The sequence below is a fragment of the Dromiciops gliroides genome, chromosome 1 (genome assembly GCF_019393635.1).
Source record: "Dromiciops gliroides isolate mDroGli1 chromosome 1, mDroGli1.pri, whole genome shotgun sequence".
NCBI classification, from domain to species: Eukaryota; Metazoa; Chordata; class Mammalia; order Microbiotheria; family Microbiotheriidae; genus Dromiciops; species Dromiciops gliroides.
The window spans coordinates 535,423,836-535,444,804 of NC_057861.1; the positions used below are offsets into that span (position 1 = coordinate 535,423,836).

Consider the following 20,969-nt stretch of genomic DNA (forward strand, 5'->3'; position numbering starts at 1 on the left):
TTAGCAGATAGAATGCTGGGGCTGGAGTCTTCCTGACTCCTTATGGCAGCTAGGTAGCTTAGCAGATAGAATGCTGGGGCTGGAGTTTGGAAGACTCATCTTCCTGAGTTCAAATCTGGATTCAGACACTCGCTAGCTGTGTGACCCTGTTGGCCTCAGTGTTCTCATCTGTAAAATGATCTGCAGAAGGAAATGGCAAACCACTCCAGTATCTTTGCCAAGACAACTCCAAAAGCAGTCACATAGAGTCAGACACAACTGAAAAACAACTGAACAACATTACTTTTATTTCTAAATATATCCCTTTCTGTTCCTTACCCAGGGAGTCATTCCTTGTAACACAGAATAAAAAAGAAAGAGAAAAAAGCCAACTCAGTAAAAGTAACCAACATGTCAGTAGAGTCTGAATTGTGTTCAACACTTATAGTCCCCTACTTTTGCAAAGGAGGGAGGTACATTTTTTATTAGGACCAGGCTTGATAAACCAACCAACCAACCAACCAACCCCAGATTAGAATGTATGTATGTATATATGCATACATGTGTACAAATATGTTTGTACAGACATATAAATACTGTAATATGTATATTGTTTTTCCTGCTTCTGTTTCCTTCACCCTGCATCAGTTCATAAGCATCTTCCCATACTTCTCTGAATTATTAAAAAAGATAATTTCTTAGAACACAGTAATATTCCAGCACATTCATGGATCGCCATTTTATTTATTTAGCCATTGTGTCCCTCCCTCCCTCCCTCCCTCCCTTCCTTCCTTCCTTCCTCATTCCCCAATTGGTGGGCCCAAAACTTTTCAACCAGTTAAGCCCGGATTTAATGGAGGGAGAATAAAGAAAGGAGCAGACAATCATAGAACTCTAGAATCAGGATGGTAGTGTTGGAAAAGACCTTTGACATTCATATATTTCAGTTTTCTCAAGAAAAGGAAACTAAGGTTCAAGGAAGTCTAGGGATTTACTTAATTTCCTACAGCCCAGCCAGTCAATCAGTTAACTACCATTTATGAAACTTCTATTATATGCCAGGAACTATGCTATGCATTAGGGGAACAAAGAAAGGTGGAAAAACAGTCCCTGCCCTCAAGGAGCTCATAGTCTAATGGGGAAGATAATATTCAAATGACTATGTACAAACAAGGTACATATTGGATAAATTGGAGGCAGTCTCAGAGGGAAGGTGCTAAGGTTTTTTTGTTTTTTGTTTTTTGCAGGGCAATGAGGGTTAAGTGACTTGCCTAGGATCACACAGCTAGTTAAGTGTCAAGTGTCTGAGGCTGGATTTGAACTCAGGTCCTCCTGAATCCAAGGCCAGCGCTTTATCCACTGCACCACCTAGCTGCCCCTAGGCGCTAAGGTTAAGGAGGACTGAGAAAGACTTACTGGGGAAAAAAAAGACATTGCAGAAGGTAGAACTCGAAGAAGTCAAGCTTGGCCCTAATGAGAAAATGGGCTTCCCTTCTTTGCAGAGTAGGGGACTAGGATACTGTCAGACTCTATTTTTCCTTTCTTTTTCAAGCTGAGATTTGAAGGAAGCCAGGTCTGCTCACTCAGTCTAAGGCTCTTCCTACTATACCACACTGCCCAACCTTCTTGTTATTGGTGGACCTTTGTTCTCAGAGAGCACTAATGACATCATGGGGTGTTTGTGAGTGAATTCGATATCAGTGAAGCAGAGTTGCACAAAGTCATCTGCCTCATGCTCTTCTTGAGAGTCATTGGAGTCCAGTGCCAAGACTAAGGTCAAGTCGATGGCAATGGCCCAGGATGCAGTGGGTGACCTTAGCCTTTCTAAATTAAGGTCTTTCCCAGGTCTTGGTTTGTCTGCCTAGGGCATTCCTCAGAGGGGCAGCTCCTTATTAGGGTACAAAAGCCATTAGAGAACTCACTGTGACTTGGAGTCCCTGCTCGGGCCTCCTCAGATACTTTTCTCAGTTTCCAGTGATTGTTTCACTCTACAACAGGGAAAGACTCACAGGGCTAGCCTCAAGAACAAAGGGTCTATCACCAGCAAAGTGGATTTCTTTTGGCATCTTTGATGCCCAGGCTGATGATAGCCACAAATACATCAGAAGTACTGGGGAAACTTCCCGGTGTCCTCCAAGTTCCCTTACACTGCTTTTCTGATGTCCTAACAGACTGGATGACTCCAACCCATCTGCTGAGGTCCAGCTCAAGTCTCACCTCTCCAAAGCCTTCCCTGATAATTCTTTTTTTTTTTTTTTTTGCGGGGCAATGGGGGTTAAGTGACTTGCCTAGGGTCACACAGCTAGTAAGTGTCAAGTGGATCTGAACTCAGGTACTCCTGAATCCAGGGCCAGTGCTTTATCCACTGTGCCACCTAGCTGCCCCCTTCCCTGATTATTCTTATCCTCAATGATGAAGCTTCCCTTGACTACTAATAGTGTTAATATCTGCACAATTGAGCAGCCTGTTTTCTACTGTTCACTGATCATTTTGTGTGTGTTCATATTGCTTCCCAAACTAGACTGGAAACTCCTCAAGGGCAAGAAGCAGGTGCCTGGCAGAACACAGCTGTAAATGCTCAATAAATCATCTTTAATCAATTCATCTAGTCTCATTGTTGTTCCTTTGTATCACTCTTTGTGACCTCATTTGGGGTTTTCTTGGCAGAGGTACTGGAATGGTTTGCTGTTTTCTTCTCTAGCTCTTTTTGCACATGAGGAAACTGAGGTAAGAAGAGTTAAATGACTTGCCCAGGGTCACACAGCTAGTAAGAGTCTGAGGCCAGATTTGAACTCCAGGCTATGCCACCTAGCTTCCTTCATCTAGACTCAGTCCCTGATAATTGATAATAATCTTACAGGTTCTCAAGGTCAGCATTCTGAACATCTGATGTCTGCCTGTTTACTATCCATGTGACCTTGGGGAGGTTAAATCATCTCCCTGGGCTTCAGATTCTTTGTCTGTAAAATGGGGGGATTGGACTGGAATCTGGTCACTCTACCAGAGATTCTTAACATGGAGTCTATTAACTGGTATATTCTTTCTTTCTTTCTTTCTTTCTTTCTTTCTTTCTTTCTTTCTTTCTTTCTTTCTTTCTTTCTTTCTTTCTTTCTTTCTTTCTTTCTTTCTTTCTTTCTTTCTTCCTTTCTTTCTTTCTTCTTTCTTTCTTCCTTTCTTCCTTCCTTCCTTCCTTCCTTCCTTCCTTCCTTCCTTCCTTCCTTCCTTCCTTCCTTCCTTTCTTTTTTTGGTGAGGCAATTGGGGTTGTGACTTGCCCAGGGTCACACAGCTAGTAAGTGTTAATTGTCTGAGCCCGTATTTGAACTCAGGTCCTCCTGAATCCAGTGCTCTATCCACTGTGCCACCTAGCTGCCCCAAATATTATTTCTTAATAGTTTGACATCCGGCATTTTGGTATAATTGGTTGCCTTTGTAATTCTTTAAATTATCTTTTATGCATCTAAAACATCATGCTGAGAAGGGGTTCCCAGGCTTTACCAGAGTCCCCAAAGGCTCCATGCCACAAAAAAGGCTGAGACCTCCTGTACTGCATGAACCCTTGAGTTCTCTTCCATTACTGCTCTATGATACTAAAATCTCTCTTTTTGCCATCTCATCAGCCCTTGTAAGTTCAGTTGTCATCTCTCTGCAGCTGATTCTTAGATTTGTAATTCATTCCTTCCTCCTGAAAACAATTTGCATTCACTTTGTATATATTTTGTGTCCTTGGCTCCCTCCTACTGGAGGCGTCTTGAAGGCAGGGACTCTTCATTTTTGTCTTTATATCTTCAAAGCCTAGTACAGTGCCTGGCCCATACTAGATGTTTTAAAAATACTTATTGAATTGGATTTAATTAAATCAGAAAAAAGATTCAGTTGTATTTACAAGGCTGGTCTCACTAAAGTACTCATCCCTGTGGACCGGAATACTTGATGGAGGCTTCACAGAGAATATAGGACTTGAGGGGGACCTCAAAGGATACGATTTGTTTAATTACACAAGGAGTGGGAAAGACATTCCAGATGATACAGCTGATGATGGAAGATTCAAATTCCCAGAGTTCCAAACCTCCCCATTCATCATCTCTGAGGCCTTAAATTGGAGAGGGAAACAATTTGCTCAAATCCCAAACAATAATGAACAAAGACACGAAAGCCAGAAAGAGAGTTAATGCATTTTGGAGATTTTTCAACAGGCAGGGTTGGAACAAAAAGGGTTTTCTGTTCAATCTCAGCTATGTAGAAAAATGTAATTACCCATAATGCCACATTCCATGAATATTTTGGTAAAAAAAAGTTTCTACTTACTGTACTTTGGATACAAAATGAAGTTTTATATTAACTTATTTAAGTGGTTATGGTACTTATCTATACAGTCAAATGTTTCCATCTTTATTTATTTATTTACTTATTTATTTATTTATTTATTTATTTATTTATTTGTTTGTTTATTTATTTACTTATTTATTTATTTATTTTAGTGAGGCAATTGGGGTTAAGTGACTTGCCCAGGGTCACACAGCTAGTGAGTGTCAAGTGTCTGAGGCCGGATTTGAACCCAGGTACTCCTGACTCCAGGGCCGGTGCTCTATCCACTGCGCCATCTAGCTGCCCCCAAATGTTTCCATCTTAATAGAATTGCAAACTTGATAAAGTAAAACTTTATTGAGGGCTTTAAGGATATCTTCCTCTGTGTGTGTGTGGACATTCCCTAAGAGGATAGATGACCTCTCCTGGTCATGTGTACTTATTGACCAATCATTTGTACTTCGTTGAAGATAACCATAACTTGATTTTTGTGGCATTTTGCTTTCATGATTGAGCCTCACAACAAGTTGGTGAGGTAGCTACATGTATTATCACCTATAGTTTACAAATGAGAACACAGAGACTCAGAGACATTAAGTGAATTGTCTATAGCCCCACAACTAGAAAGTGTTGGAATAAGATTTGTTCTTTTCTTTTTTTGTGTGTGTGAGGCAATTGGGGTTAAGTGACTTGCCCAGGGTCACACAGCTAGTAAGTGTTAAGTGTCTGAGACTGGATTTGAACTCAGGTCCTCCTGACTCCAGGGCCGGTGCCCTATCCACTGCACTACCTAGCTGTCCCCTGGAATAAGATTTGGATGGAGGTCTTCCTGATTATAATGTCAGAACCCTGTCCACTATGTCTCATTGCAGATGAATGTTTAGGTCTCAATGAATGAGGATGATTTTGGTTGCCTGGGGTTTTGTGGATTAGAACCACCTCTCTGCACTGGGTTTATCTATAAAAAGTAGCTAGCAGACCTGTGGTCTTTGGTGGGGATATCTGGAGAGATCTGAGAACAGAGAATTGAGCACAGACTTTCAATCCTGGGGTGAGTGTGTGTGAGGAGATGAGGCCTCTTCATTGGCACAACCCTTCAGAAACTTTAGTGTTCCCTGCCTCCCAGCCCCAGAAATGCTTCCATTTCTACAGAGAGGTCAGTGGTAAAACAGTAAGAATTCTTGGATCCAGCCATGCAGATGCAATGTGTAATTAAACATTGTATTCATAAAATGGCACCCGTGAAGGAGAGAACCATGTGTCCAAATGTTTGAAATTCCTGAAATTTAAACTCCTGAAAAAATATCGGGAATATCAGGAATGTGGCCCTGTAGCTGGAGGAGCAGCAAAAGTATGAGCATTTGGGGTTGGTTTTTAATTTTTTAAATATTTTGATAATTGGTATTTCAATATAATTGGTTTCCTTTATAATTTTAGATATCTTATAAATGAGCAAAAACCTGAATACTTCTGCTACTATACTGATTTTAGATAGTATATGTTTAATGGGAAAGGGGAGCTGTCTCTCCTGCTATTCCAGTTTCACTTTCTTTTTGATAGGAGTCCAAACCATAGGATGGCATCACAAGTTTGGAAAATTTTAGAAGTTTTGGGGGAGTGGGGTGAGAGTGAGGGGAAAAGGTAGGATTCACTATAGGGAAGAAAATTATATTGTCTATTTATGTTCTAGTCAGTCCTTTTTATTTCATGCATTTTGCCTATGTGGTATAAGAAAAGCTGTCCTATACTGAATATGCATTGTTACCTTAAGTGCTTGCAGAGAAGCTGGGTCTTCTTTTATCTACATCTCAAAATCATATTATAGACTTGCTGGAGAATATTCTGTGTGGAGGAAAAATGAACCAAGGAAATATGATTTTTAGAGAAGACTCCAAGATACACAAGGTTCATATGTTGGAATGGATAGAGTGTGGGACCTGGAGTCAGGAAGTTCTTAGTTAAAATCCTGCCTCAGATACTAACTAGCTGTGTGACCCTGGACAAATTGCTTTCACTATTGTCTGCCTCAGTTTCCTTATCTGTAAAATGGAGCTAGCATTGCTGTGAGTCTCAAATGAGATAATATTTGTGAAGTGCTTTGCAAATCTCAAAGTGCTGTATAAATTCTAGTTGTTGTTGTTACTGTTGTTATATAAATTCAGAACTTTGGGTCCTGGTAAATAAGTTTATATATATATACATATATATATATATACATATACACATATATATACACATATACATATATATATACATATACATATATACACACACATACACACACACACACACACACACACACACACACACATATATATATATATATATATATATATAACTTGGGCCTTTTCTTAATTTTCTGAACTCCATATGAATACCTGCATGCTTTAATAAATGTTTAATGCCCAAAGACTGGTACTAAAGCTTCTAATTTAAGGTGATCACACAATTTAGATTTTAAACATCTCACACACACACACACACACACACACATATATATATATTTTGTTTATCCGCCTGGGTGGTAACAACTTTCTCCCTTGGATCTCCCGTAGCATTTTGTTTTGTAATTCTCTATTGCACTTACTATTGATTGTTTTGTGTTATACTGTTGGATTAACAAATGGAATTATAACTTTGAAATGGTTTCTGACTCTTAAAAATGATAATTCATAGACCATTAGAGCTGGAAAGGATGTTTGAGATCATCTGGTGCGACACCCTCATTTTACAAATAAGGCAACTAGACCCATAGAGGAAAAATAATGTGCTCATGGTCACACAACGAGGAAGTGACAGGACTGGCCACGAGCCCAGCTTTCTGATTCCAATTCCAGAGTTCTTTTCGTTACATACAGCTATGATCAATTTGGTCAATGACCACATTTGTCCTTTAGTCATCTCTACCTGCCATGTCTCTTTTGAAAATCAATTCAGGATAAGGGTGGTGGAGGTGGGGCCGTAGTGCTAGAAACTGCTGAGGGAGGGAGGTGGGGTACACTTGGATGGGATGGGTTGGGGGAGGTGGGACTTCTGATTTTAAGAGCTGGATCTTATGATACTTCTTCCCCTTAGGTGGTATGATGCCAGATCTAGGACTCTTCTGCCCTGAACAGCTTCTTACCCCTTCCCACAGTCATCCTTTGAGAAATTAATTTGAGATTTGAACATATTGTCTTCTTCACCACCCTCTGACCATGTTGACATGTAAGCTGATGAATAGGGATGCTTGAGATTACCCTCTCTCTAGATATGCTTCCCAAAAGACAGGAGGGAGTTAATTATGATGGAGCTAGATTGCTGTATTCATTCAGGGAGGTCATGGTATAATGGATAGAGTGCCCAACTTGATGTCAGAAGATCTTGGTGTGAGTCTTGGCTTGGCCATTTAAAATAATAGGATTTTAGGTTTAAATAGTCAATCAATCAACATTTATTAAGTACCTGCTATGTGTCAGGCACTGTGCTAAACTCTGGGGATACCAAAAAAAAAAAAAAGATAAAAGACAGTCCCTGCCCTCAAGGAGTTTATAATCTAACGAGGGAGACAATTTATAAACAAATAAATACAAAGAAAGTGATATACAGAATAAATAGGAAGTAACAGAAGGAAGACATTAGAATTAAGAGACATTGGGCAATCTAGGAAAAGACTGGCTTTTAGTTGGGACTTAAAGGAAGTCAGGGAGGTCAGTAGGCAGAGAGGAGGTAGGAAGACATCTCAGGGACGGGTAGAGAAAGTGAGCTGAACCAAGAGATGGAGCATCTTGTTCATGGAACAGCCAAAAAGCCAGTGTCTTGGATTGAAGAGTACGCGTCGTGGGTGGGTGTAAGAAAACTGGAAAGGTAGGAGGGGGCTAGGTTATGAAGGGATTTGAATTCCAAACAGAGCATTTTATATTTAATTCTGGTGACCATAGGGAGCCATTGGAGTTTCTGGAGTAGGGGGAGGTGACATGATGGGATCTGCACTTAAGGAAAGTCACTTTGGTGGCTAAATGGAGAATAGATTGGAGTGGGGAGAGACAGTCAACAAATACTAAGTGTCTACTATGGGGCAGGTGGGTGGTATAGTGGATAGAGTGCTGGGTCTGGAATCAGGAAAACTCATCTTCCTAAGTTCAAATACAGTCTCAGACATTTACTAGTTGTATGATGCTGGGCAAATCACTTAACCTCTGCCTGCCTCAGTCTCTTCAACTGTAAAATGGGAATAAGAGCAGCACCTTCCTTTCAGTTTTGTGGTGAGAACCAAATGAGATAATATTTGTAAATTGCTTAGCACAGTGCCAGACACACAATAGGTACTTGATAAATATTTGTCTTTTTTCTTACTTGAGGCCAAGCTTGGACACTGTTATCTAACAACATTCAATTCCAGTGTTGTTGTCTTCTTTTAATTTACATTGTTACAGTCATTGTGCATATTGGTGTTTTTTCCTGCTTACTTCACTTTGCATCAATTCATATAAGTCTTCTAGTGCTTCTCTGTATTCTTCATATTCATTATTATTATTATTTACAGTTTGATAATATTCCATACATTCCTTAACCAATGAGCATCCACTCAGTTTCATTTCCTGGTTACTACACAAAGTATGAGGCAAGTTCTTTCTTTTAAGAAAATAGTACTCTATTTTTTCCAATTACATATAAAGACAATCGTCAACATTCATTTTTTGTTTTTTGCTTTTTGGCAAGGTAATGGGGCTTAAATGACTTGCCCAGGGTCACACAGCTAGTAAGTGTCAAGTGTCTGAGGTCATATTTGAACTCAGGTCCTGCTGAATCTAGGACCAGTGCTTTATCCACTGCACCACCTAGCTGCCCCCCAACATTTATTTTTAATAAGATTTTGAGTTCCAAATTTTTCCCCTTTCCCTCCCCCCTCCCCAAGATGGTAAGCAATTTGATATAGGTTACATATGTATAATCATTTAAAACATATTTCCACATTAGTCATGTTGTGAAAGAAGAAACAGAACAAAAGGAAAAAAAACTGAAAAAAACCAAAGAAACTGAAAAATAGTATGCTTCAATCTGCATTCAGACTCCACAGTTCTTTTTCTAGATGTGGAGAAAAGTTTCCATTATGAGTCCTATGGAATTGTCTTGGATCGTTGTATTACTGAGAAGAGCTAAGTCTATCACAGTTGATCATCATACAGTGTTGTTGATACTGTGTACAATGTTCTTCTGGTGTGAAGCTAGTTCTAAGTGGTTAAGTACTACAATCCAAGAAGCCATAAAGGTGTTATAGTGGAAAGAACAATAGATTTGCATTTAGGACATCTGGGTTGAAATACTGGTTTTTCTACTAAGTAGCTACATGGGTGACCTTGGGCAAGTCACCTCAGTTTCCTCAACTGTAAAATGAAGGGGTTGGACTAAGACAGCATCTAAAGTCTCTACCAGCTCTGAATCTATGGTTCCACATTCTCATGACCCACTGATGGAGTGTAATTCAGCCTTTATCAGTGCCTCTTGGGAGATTCCCATCTGAGGTGGGGGAAGGGCCAAGAGAAGGTGTTCCTTTAAAGAGGTCTCAAAAAAACTCCAGGGGAGTCATGGGTTAAAATTCCCACTGACTGGATAGGGAAACTGAGGTACCAAGAGATGACCCAATGGATGGAGCTAAGTTTTTCTTGTCTATCTGTTGGAAGCCATGGTCATTGTTGTTTAGGACTGGGAGTTTCAGCATACTGGTAAATATTTGAGAACTGGCTCTCTGGGCAAGAAAATGTACTCAGGACACACTTGTAAATTTAATCTGCATTATTGACATTTTCTCCATCACTTCTCTAAGTCTAGACGATCAACAAAACAATAAATCAAACCTCAGATTTGTAGCATTTGCTGATTTCCAAAGTATAAATGCTCAAAGTGAAAATTTAACAATCAGCTCTTGTAAACCGTTTTGAACTGGATTCAGCATACCCCTAGCTGGAAGTCAGAATGCCTATCCATGTTCTTTTATTTTGTTTGGATTTTCATATATTGACCATTATTTGAAATAAGGGGGAAGGTTAGTGATCCTTTTGTTATATGGAGATTTCTTTTTTTTTTGGTTGTAATGAAATTTGGGCTTCTATTTCTTTTGGATTATCTGTCATCTTTTGTGACCCTGGGTAAGTCACTTAACCCCAATAGCCTCAAATATCCAGGGCCATCTCCAGTCATCCTGGTGTATATTTTGCCACTGGATCCAGATGGCTCTGGAGTAGAGAGTGAGGCTGGTGAGTTTGCACAGCCCTCCCTCACTTAAATCCAATTCAGTGTAAGCCATGACATCAGGATGTTATGGTCCTCTTCGGGAATGAACAACAACAACAACAAAAACCCCAACATCTTTCACTCTATAGGTTGCTTTTGTATTCAAGGTCCTCTATAATTTGATGCCTACTTTTATAGCCTTTAACTCTCCCAGCTCCTTGACACTCAACCCTCTGCTTTAGTCCATCTGTCATCTTTGTTATTTATTTATTTATGTATTTATTTTTGTTTTGTTTTGTTTTGGTGGGGCAATGAGGGTTAAGTGATTTGCCCAGGGTCACACAGCTAATAAGTGTCAAGTGTCTGAGGCTGGATTTAAAATCAGGTCCTCCTGAATCCAGGTCCAGTGCTTTATACACTTTGCCACCTAGCTGCCCCCTGGTATCTTTATTGATCCTCGATCATGGCTTGTACTTTTTACCCCTCTGCTTTTGCTAAAGAAGTATTATGTAGTGGAGAGATCTGGGTTCTAGTTCTGGGTCTGATCTTTCTGAGCCAGGTCCTTTCAATCCTGCGAGCCTTAGTTATTAGTAGAATGAGGAAAGTACCACCTCTACTATTTAGCCCAGAGGGTTGTGGTGACTTAAGAGCTTTGCACAACCTTAAAGTGCTACACAAATGGAAACAAATATAATTATACCTTTTCCTCTAACCCGGGTGCCCCTCAATTCAAATGTCATCCATCTTTCAAGCCTCAACCCAAGCCACACAACCTCCATGAAATTTTTCCTGACCATAATGATGTCTTCTCTCCCCCAATCCCCTACTATACGCCTTATTAACTGCGCCGTTCATTTGGCACTTCGCCTGTGCTCCCTTTAGCTGGTAATTGCCTTTCATTTGTCAATTACCTTTCATGCATGTCTTAATTTCCCAACTACATGTAAACTCCTTGAGGGTAGGAACTATATAGTCTCTTGTGCCCCCAAAGCACCTAGTACACAGTAAGGGCTCAATTAATAGCATTACTTGACTAATGGATTTATTATTTGGGGATTATTTGTACCTTTTCCCTCCGTTACTATGGGATATTTTGTTCAATTGGATTCGATTCAGTTGAAAAACAACAGCAACAGATTATATGATTACTTTGTAAATGCTGGGATTGGGGGTATACGATAAAAAAAAAATGATAGCTATTTAACCTCTTAATGCCCCAGGCAATTCTCTTAGACTTTAAATCATTGATAAAGAGAAAAGTTCCCTATTCCAATGAAACCACAGGGCTCTTTTAAAAATATAATGCAGCTCCTTCCCTCAAGGTGCTTAAAATCTAAAAGGGAAGATTAGAAATGTAAGTCAGTCAGTATGATATAAGGGAGGATGTGACAAGTACAAACAAGAATTCAGGCAAATTTGAATTTGAAAATTTGAAATTTGAATCTAAAAATCTGAAAAAATTTTGGAATGAGACATAACTTTTACTAGGTGGGGGTGGGAGTGGATGCATCATCACAGAAGGTTTTATGGGTCATGTGGCAGCAGACCGGGACCTTGAAGGACAAAATGTATTGAGATGTGGAGGGAATCTCTTGTTCCCTGTGTGGGGGAGGGTTCCACAGGGATGGAGGAGGGCTGTGACTGCTACTACTCCAGTTGGGCGGTAGTGAAGACCAGGGTTGGCAACATTCCCCAGGATGGCCTGAATCAAATTAAAATGTAATTGGGAAAGAGTTAACAAAATAAATAAAAATGCAATAAAATATAGATAATATATTTTAAAACTAAGCCAATATATGGCCTGGAAGGATCATTATGTATGGATTAATGGTCCCTGTTTCTATTTGAGTTTGACACCACTGGTATAGGTTTTGTGAAGGGAATTAGTCTCAAAAAAGGCTACAAAGGGAAAGTAGAATCAAATAGTAGAGGGCCTTGAAACCTAGTATTAAAAGTTTCTGATTTATGTTGTAGGTAATAGGGAGCCAATGCAGGTTTTTAAGCAGGAATGATATTTTAGGATCATAGTTTTAAAGTTGGAAGGGACCTCAAAGGCCAACTGCTGATCCAACTCCCTCATTTTGTAGATGAAGAAAGCAAGGGCAGAAGAAATTAAGTGACTTGCCTAAAGTCACTCAGGTACTTCATTAGAAATATGTATTAGGAAGATTACTATAATTATGGTTGTAAAGGAGGGCTCATAAGAATCTCATCAGAGATCAGAGGCAGTATTATTTCATTCAATATTTATGTCTACAATACAGAAGGCCTCAACCTTTCAGAAACCTATTGTCTAGGTCAGTGATGTCAAAATCAAATAGAAATGGGTGCCACTGCTCTTTTTGTAGTGGTTTAGAATTGGAAATCAAAGGAATGTCCATCAATTGGGGAATGGCTAAGCAAGCTGTGATATATGATAGTGATGGTGCTATAATTGTGCTATAAGAAATGACAAGTAGGATGATTTCAGAAAGGCCTGGAAAGACCTGTATGAACTGATGTATAGTGAAGTGAGCAGAACCAGGAGAAGTTGTGCATAGTGACAGTAACATTGTTTGATGAAGAACTGTGAATGACAACTATTCTCAGCAATACAATGATCCAAGACAATCCCAAAGGACTAATGATGAAGTATATTATCCACCTCCAAAGAAAGAACTGGTATTGATTGAACACAGACTGAAGCACGCTATTTTTCACTTTCTTTCATTTTTTCTTTTATTCAAGTTTTCTTATACAAAATGACTAATATGATAATGTTTTACATAATTGCACATGTATAACCTATATCTAATTGTTTACCACCTCAGGGAGGTGAGGGGGGAGGGAAGGAGGGATAAAATTTAGAACTCAAAACTTTAAATAAAGGAGTATTTACTGGGGGGAAAAAAGAATTGGGTGCCACTGTCTATACATTAGGGCAGCTAGGTAGCACTGGTTTGGAATCAGGAGTTCAAATTAGTCTCAGATATTTCCTAGCTATGTGACCCTGGGAAAGTCACTTCACCCTGTTTGTCTTAGTTTTTTCATCTATAAAATGAGTTGGAGAAGGAAATGGCAAACCATTCTAGTATCTCTGTCAAGAAAATCCCAAATGGGGACATGATTGGACAACAAAAAATCCACACATAAGGATCCCTGTATGTAGTATATAGGCAGGTTTTTTTTTGGTGGGGCAATAAGGGTTAAGTGACTTGCCCAGGGTCACACAGCTAGTAACTGTAAAGTGTCTGAGGCTGGATTTGAACTCAGGTCCTCCTGAGTCCAGGCCTGGTGCTTTATCCACTGAGCCACCTAGCTGCCCCCATATAGGCAGTTTTAAAATGTGTTATTATCTATGTTTCATTGTGTTTTTATTTATTTTGTTAAGAATTTCCCAATTACATTTTAATATGGTTTGGACTGCACTAGGGAATATCTTGAAAATGAAGTGAACCACTTCTAGCCTAAAACAGTTCTTCTAGCTCTTCCCATTGTCTCAAGACTATTTGGAATGTTTAAAAAAAAATGGGTTGTAGCTTCCCTGTTCTATGACTTCTCCAGGAAACGAGTATTTTTTTTTCTTTTTCTCTTCCTTATTTGCCTTCACTCTATAAGTTTGAATTTTACAAATGTATCCCTCACTTACAGTGTGATCTTGAACAAACTGTTTCATTTCTCTGTGGCTCAGTTTCCTGAAACTGCAAAAATGGGGATATCTGTACTATCTACCTCCTAGGAAAAGCATGAAGAAAGTGCTTTGAATATCTTAAGAGCACATAGGAATTCAAGCTATTGGTATTCCTACTATTATTACTGTTTGGCATATGTCTCCTTAGCTGTGTGACCCTGGACAAGTCATTTAACCTGTCAGTCTCTGTTGCCTCATCTTTAAAATGGACATCAAAACAGCACCTATCTCTCAGAGCTTCTGTGCGAATTAAATGAGAAAATATATGTGAGAAAATATATGTGAAGTGTTTTGCAAACCTTAAGTACTATATAAATGCTGTTTATTATTATCAATATCTTTGGCTATTTATTTCCTCCAAATCCTTTAATCCAGGTGCCTGCCACAATGTGGACAGTGGAACCTAAGCTAAACCTAGGAAATGATCAGTGTACTTTTACATATATATAAATGTAAAAAAGATATAAAACATATATACTATATATAAATATATGAAAATATGTATATGCACACATATACATACAAGGAAGACCTGAGTTCAAATCTGGCCTCAGACAGTTACTATCTATGTAACCCTAGGCAAGTCACTTAACTGGGTTTGCCTCAGTTTCCTCATCTGTAAAATGAGCTGGAGAAAGAAATGGTAAGAATCTTTGCCAAGAAAATCCCAAATGGAATCATGAAAAATTGGACATGACTGAAATGACTGAACAATACCACTACAAAATATGTCATATTGGGGGCAGCTAGGTGGCTCAGTGGATAGAGCATCGGCCCTGGATTCAGGAAGACCTGAGTTAAAATTTGACCTCAGACACTTGACAGTTACTAGCTGTGTGACCCTGGGCAAATCACTTAACCCTCATTGCCCCGTAAAAAAATGTCATATGTGTACATACACACACGGAATGCATATATTTACATAGTATCCACATGTATGATATACACATATACACAAATAGATAGACACATGCATATAAATATGTATTCCACACAGATGGAAAAGCACACTAATATATGTATGTGTGTGTCTATCTATGTGTGTGTGTGTGTGTCTCCTTTCCTTTTCTCCTATAATTTCCAAAAATGTTGAAATCCAGGAATGAACATAGCTACAGCTCTTTCAGGGGTTGCTTTCATCCTACCTCATGTCTTCACTGAGGGGTACAGAAGAGTGTGATTCGTCATAAGACTTTGAGCTAGATGGAACTAAGGAAACCCCATAACCCTTAGTTTACAGATGAGGATACTGTGTCCGGGAGAGATAGATGGAAACTTCTTCAAGTCATTCAGCCAGTGAGTAGCAGAACAGGGATTTGAATGAGGCTTTCCCGGCTTCAAATCCAGGGATACTTACACTATACCAGCAGCCTCTCAGCAACTCCAATCTTCAGTGAGGTTTTTTTTTTTTTTAAATCTGTCATTGGTGCTCTCTTCGGCAGCACATATACTAAAATTGGAACGATACAGAGAAGATTAGCATGGCCCCTGCGCAAGGATGACACGCAAATTTGTAAAGCGTTCCATATTTTAAAAAAAAAAATCTGTCATTGATTAATAGCTGAAACTCACAGCTTTGGAGTACCTTGGAGGGCATCTAGTTCAACTCTCTCATTTTACAGATAAGGAAACTGAGGCCTAGAGAGGTTTAGTAATCTTTCTAAGGGTTCACTGAACCAGGTCTTCTGACTCCTAACACTCTTTCCATTACACCCTTAATTAGGCCAGGCTTGCACAAAACACAGTATGGGTGTAGCGGAAAGAAGAGTGGTTTGGGAGGCAAAGGACATGGGTTCAAGTTCAGCCTTTGCAGTTGTCTACCTGTGTGGCCTTGCACAAGCCACTTAAACTCTCTGGGGCCTCAGTTTCCTTATCTGTAAAATGGAGGGGTTTGGAGATGATAGCCTGTAAGTAAAAATCTATGTGATCAGGAATTTGGACTTTAGTACTTCATTCGGAACACGAGGAGCATGCTGACAAACCCTGATTCTCCAGCTTCCTTACACCTTAGATTCGTAGGTGTGTACTCAAAGGTAAGTCTCCTCTTTGGCCCCCAAGTCTAGGCACGCTGCAGTGTACGCGACCCACCTCTAGGGGAGGCCAGAGAGCACAGAGGCCAAGCAGCAGCAGGCAAGGAGATAGTTCGCTGCAGTGCACAACTTGGAGCCGGCCGGCGGGTAGCTCAACCCAAACCCAGCCTGAGCTGGGGAGGGGGCTCCGGGGACCCCTGCCGTCACATGACCCGTCAGCTGACAAAACAGGATGACTCAGCCGGCAGCTGTCGGCCCCCTGAAATAATGACAAAAACAATTAGCAATCCAAGCAGTAGCCTCTCCTTAATTATCTCCTCGGAGTTTAATTAACTAGCTAAATTATCAGCAGTAATGTAGGCATTAATTATGTCAAATTACAGTGTAAAAATCACAAAGTGTGGAAAATGTCAATTCAGCTCCACTCACCTGCCAAGCTCAGTGTGAGTGCTTGTGTGTGTGTTTGTGCGTGTACGTGTGTGTGCACGTGTGTGCATGGGGGTGTTGCTCTTTGCAAAGGTGAGCGGGTGGGCGAGGGGCTGCGGAGGAGGTGGAAGCCCATCCTGCAGGTGGAGGTGGCTCCCTCCCGCCCCCTTGGGGTTTCCAATGGGAGCAAAGCAGCTGCAGAGGTAGAGATTGGGGGGGGGGGAGAAAGGAGGAAGGTTAAGAGGAGGAAAGACAAAAACAAATTAATAAAAAAAGAGGAGGAAAGATGAGTCAGATGGAGAGGAAGAAAAAACTGGAGAAGTGGGGAGAGGAGAAAAGAAAGGAGGAGGGTGGCTTTGCTTTCTGAATCAGCCACAGGGGACCCTCTTGACTGGAGTGGGCCAGCCAGGAGAGGCTGAGATGTTCTGGCTCAGACAGAGCGAGAGGAAGGAGCGGTGCTCCCCGAACCAGATGGCCAGGATGCTGAATTATTAAATTATGAATATTAATACAAATCAGACACGGAAGAGGTAATAATTTTGCTGCCCTACAGAAATAATTAACATAATTTTGATAAATTACATGATAAGAGAATCTCAAAATTGAGGTAGATTTATCTTAATTAATATCTTGGACCTGCTCCGAAAGGTAAATTGTTCCTCTGGGGGTTGGGGCAGGGTGAAGAAGGGGGCCCTGTCTAGGAGATTCAGACCTAGTGCCAAGGTTTATCTCTGTCACTGTGGCCTGAAGGGCAGGGAATAGCAGTTCTGAGTATATCATCAAGGGAAAGGTGAGGAGGAAGAGGACGTAGGGCTAGGGTGTATGGCTCCTTGACCTTTGGTTTGGCCAAGAGAGCTGCCCCAGTATTCTTTGGTCCCAGGGTGGCAAAGAACTGGACAGAAAGTGCCAAGTGCCTGGAGGTAAGCCAGGCCCAGGTGTATCTAGGGTAGAGGTGAGGTAGAATGTGAGGCCACCAAGATGAGTGTCATGGAACGCACCCTGAATTTGAGGTTGAAGGTCCTGAATTCCAATCCTGGCTCTCCTACTTAATATCACTTGAGAAGTCTTTGAGTTTCACTTTCCTTGACTGTCAGTTTCCTTATCTGTGAAATGAGAGGGCTGGCCTATAATCTAGGCCCTAGATTAGATAGGTCTCTTCTAGACATATATCTTATGATCCTATAAAATCAGTCATTGAGAACTCTCCTGTTGACTAATTTCTTTTTTTTGTTTGTTGTTGTTTTTGGCGGGGCAGTTGGGGTTAAGTGACTTGCTCAGGGTCACACAGCTAATAAGTGTTAAGTGTCTGAGGCTGGATTTGAACTCAGGTCCTCCTGAATCCAGGGCTGGTGCTCTATCCACTGCGCCACCTAGCTGCCCCTCTGTTGACTCATTTCTAAAGTCTTCTTTACTTAGAGTATTTCATGATGTTGATGGTAGCTTTCCAGTATTCACTTGTCTCTGTGGACTTTTTGGACCTCACCTGTCCACTGTGCACACACCTGCATTGGTATGCACCTGGGTTGGTATGTAGCTGGAGGTGCACACCTGGATTTCCATCCTTATCAGCATTGCTGCTACACAATGTGGCCTGTGGTACTTGGGGGCAATTACAGCAGAACCTGTCTGTGAAGATGCCAAATGGTCTGACCTAAAGGATAAGAGGCCCCTTAGTGATATCAGGAAGGGCATCACTAAATCCATCCCTAGCCAAGTCCCTAAAGCTCTCCCCATTAACTTGGCCTTTGGGGAATTTGTTGGGTAAATCAGAGAAGTTGTTTGACCCTCCTCCCCACCCATACTATTGGTGTATACTCTATTTTGAATTCACTGCCCCCATCTGTTGTCCAATATTTTCAGTCTGAAAAAACATTTGGGATGGGGTGGCAAGTATTCCCCAAATTCACATTTGCTTTTATATGACATTTCAAGAGAACCTCAATCCTTTACTAGAACAAGGAAGGAAAGTGAGGCCATTTTTAATGAGATGCCAGAGAAGGACAGGAAGCATCAATGGTTTCAGAAGTGGTGTAGGGGGCCAGCTAGGTGGCACAGTGAATAGAGTCCTGGATTCAGGAGGACCTGAGTTCAAATCTGCCCTCAGACACTTAACGCTTACTAGGTGTGTGACCCTGGGCAAATCATTTAACTCCAATTGCCTCAACTCCCCCCCCCCCCCGGAAAAAAGAAGTGGTGTGGGTACATTAAATGATAGGGTTAAACTGAATGATTTCCATGGGTTCTTCTAGTTACAACACATGGTGGTTCTCTGTGTTAAATGTCTTAATACAAATGTTATGAAACCAGCCTGTCTTACGTGGTCCGTGTGCCATAAGGAGTCATGACTGACCTTATGCTGCTGTGATTTGAGGAAATCCAGGAAGGGCTTATTGCTTCCAGATCATGACGTGGTAGAAAGAGCACCTCATTTGGAGCCAGGGCACCTGGGTTCAAATCCTGGCTCTGACACTTACTAGCAGTTTGACCTCGGACAAGTCATTTAAATTTTTTCTGGGCCTCAGTTTCCTCATTTATGAGATGGTCTCTTAAAAAAGGTTTCTTAAATAGAGGTCTGGTCCATGAACTTGGATGGGAAATTTCAATATCATTGATTTCCTTGGTAATCCTGTGAATTTTACTTTACAGACTTAAAAATATTATCTGAGGAATCTATAGGCATCACCAGACTGCCAAAGGCATCCATGATTCCAAAAAAGTTCAGAATTCCTGGTCTAGATGATCTCAAAGGTCTGTCTCAGAACTAAATGTAATCTAGGATTCTCACTGATGTTTGAAATTTCGCCCTTAGAGATTAATTCCTTTAGGTGCAGCATTGTCCTTTTTAGAGTACCGCTTTTAAAATGCCTAAGGGAAAGGGAATACATTATGTCACTAATCTCTCCATTTGAACAAGTTTTTAATGCCCCCTTTTGTCTATCTCAGGACATCATGAAAGAACTGGAGAGCCTCATTCAGCTATGGGGAAGAAGGAACAGGAGTGGAGGTAAAGGTACCAAAGACAACTTACTTCATAATTCTGCCTCTGCTCAAGCAATGATGTAAAACAATGGTTTTCAAGGTATGGTCCAGGAGTCTCTGAGGCCCTTTCAGGGGGCCCAGGAATTCAAAACTATTTTCATAATACTATTAAGATGTTTTAATTTCTAAAAGATTCTGCAGGTTACACCAATAGAAATAACCCACATAAACAAAAATATTTTAGGGGATGTGTCTTTAATAATTTTTAAGACTGTTAAGGGGTCCTGAGACCAATAAGTAGAGAACTTCTGATACAGAACAACAAGAAACTGGGAAATGAGCTATGCTGGATTCTTATACATTTGGTGTATCTCCTCAGAGAAGATAAGCTCTCTGAGGGTAGGGACCATATCTCAATTTTTGTATCTCCTTCCTACTTCCCCATATAGCATATTGGAGACTAAGTTGTTAAGAGCCCAAATGTAGTTGTTCCACTGGCATTTAATATGAAAAACGAATTGTTATAGAAATGCTAGTAGATCTGTTCCATTTTTCATCTATTTGTTGCCCTTCCAATTTCATTTATAAATACTCTTGGATATGATGCCAAGATCTATGCAGGTGTGTTTTTCTCTCCTCTGCTTTTCACTATTTTCTTGAGGTAATGTTGATTGTAATCATCTATCATCTTCCTCCGTTGTATTTCACCAATGAGTTAACTTTCTAAATGGGTGCTGCTTTTGACTAACATGTCTTTTCCTTAGGCAAACAGATCAAGTGTTTGCTGACTAATGTGGTTTCTGGGCTTCTCTGGCTTCCTCCTTGTGGCAAATCTTTGCATTTATTAAACTTCGAAAGGAAATGATAATAACCATAGTCTGTATATTTGCCTTTTTTCCATTTCACATTTTTCAGGATTGATAGTTTTCTTGGATAAGTAAGGCTAAAGCTATCATAGCTATATTCAGTGCCTTCTTATCTATTTTAAAATTTTTCCTTCCTTCCTTCCTTCCTTCCTTCCTTCCTTCCTTCCTTCCTTCCTTCCTTCCTTCCTTCCTTCCTTCCTTCCTTCCTTCCTTCCTTTCTTTCTTTCTTTCTTTCTTTCTTTCTTTCTTTCTTTCTTTCTTTCTTATTTAATTTATTTTGGGTTATATTTTAAGTTCCAAACTTTCTTTCTCCCTCCCTCCCCAGCCCATACCAGAGAAGGCCACCAATGACACAAATATGTGTGTATGTACATATACATACATACATACATACATATTTACACCCCCCCCCATATATATAGTATAACTTCTGTTTATCAATTCCTTCTCTGGCGATGGATAGCATCTTCCTTTGTAATTGATTTTAGTATTTATAATAC

The 20,969-nt window shown here is 40.3% G+C and overlaps 1 non-coding gene across 1 annotated transcript; it reads left to right on the forward strand.

The window, feature by feature from the left end:
* Window positions 1-15,594: 15,594 nt before the first annotated feature.
* Window positions 15,595-15,701, forward strand: LOC122737452. The gene has a single exon (XR_006354286.1). It is a non-coding gene; the product is annotated as a U6 spliceosomal RNA (small nuclear RNA).
* Window positions 15,702-20,969: the final 5,268 nt, after the last annotated feature.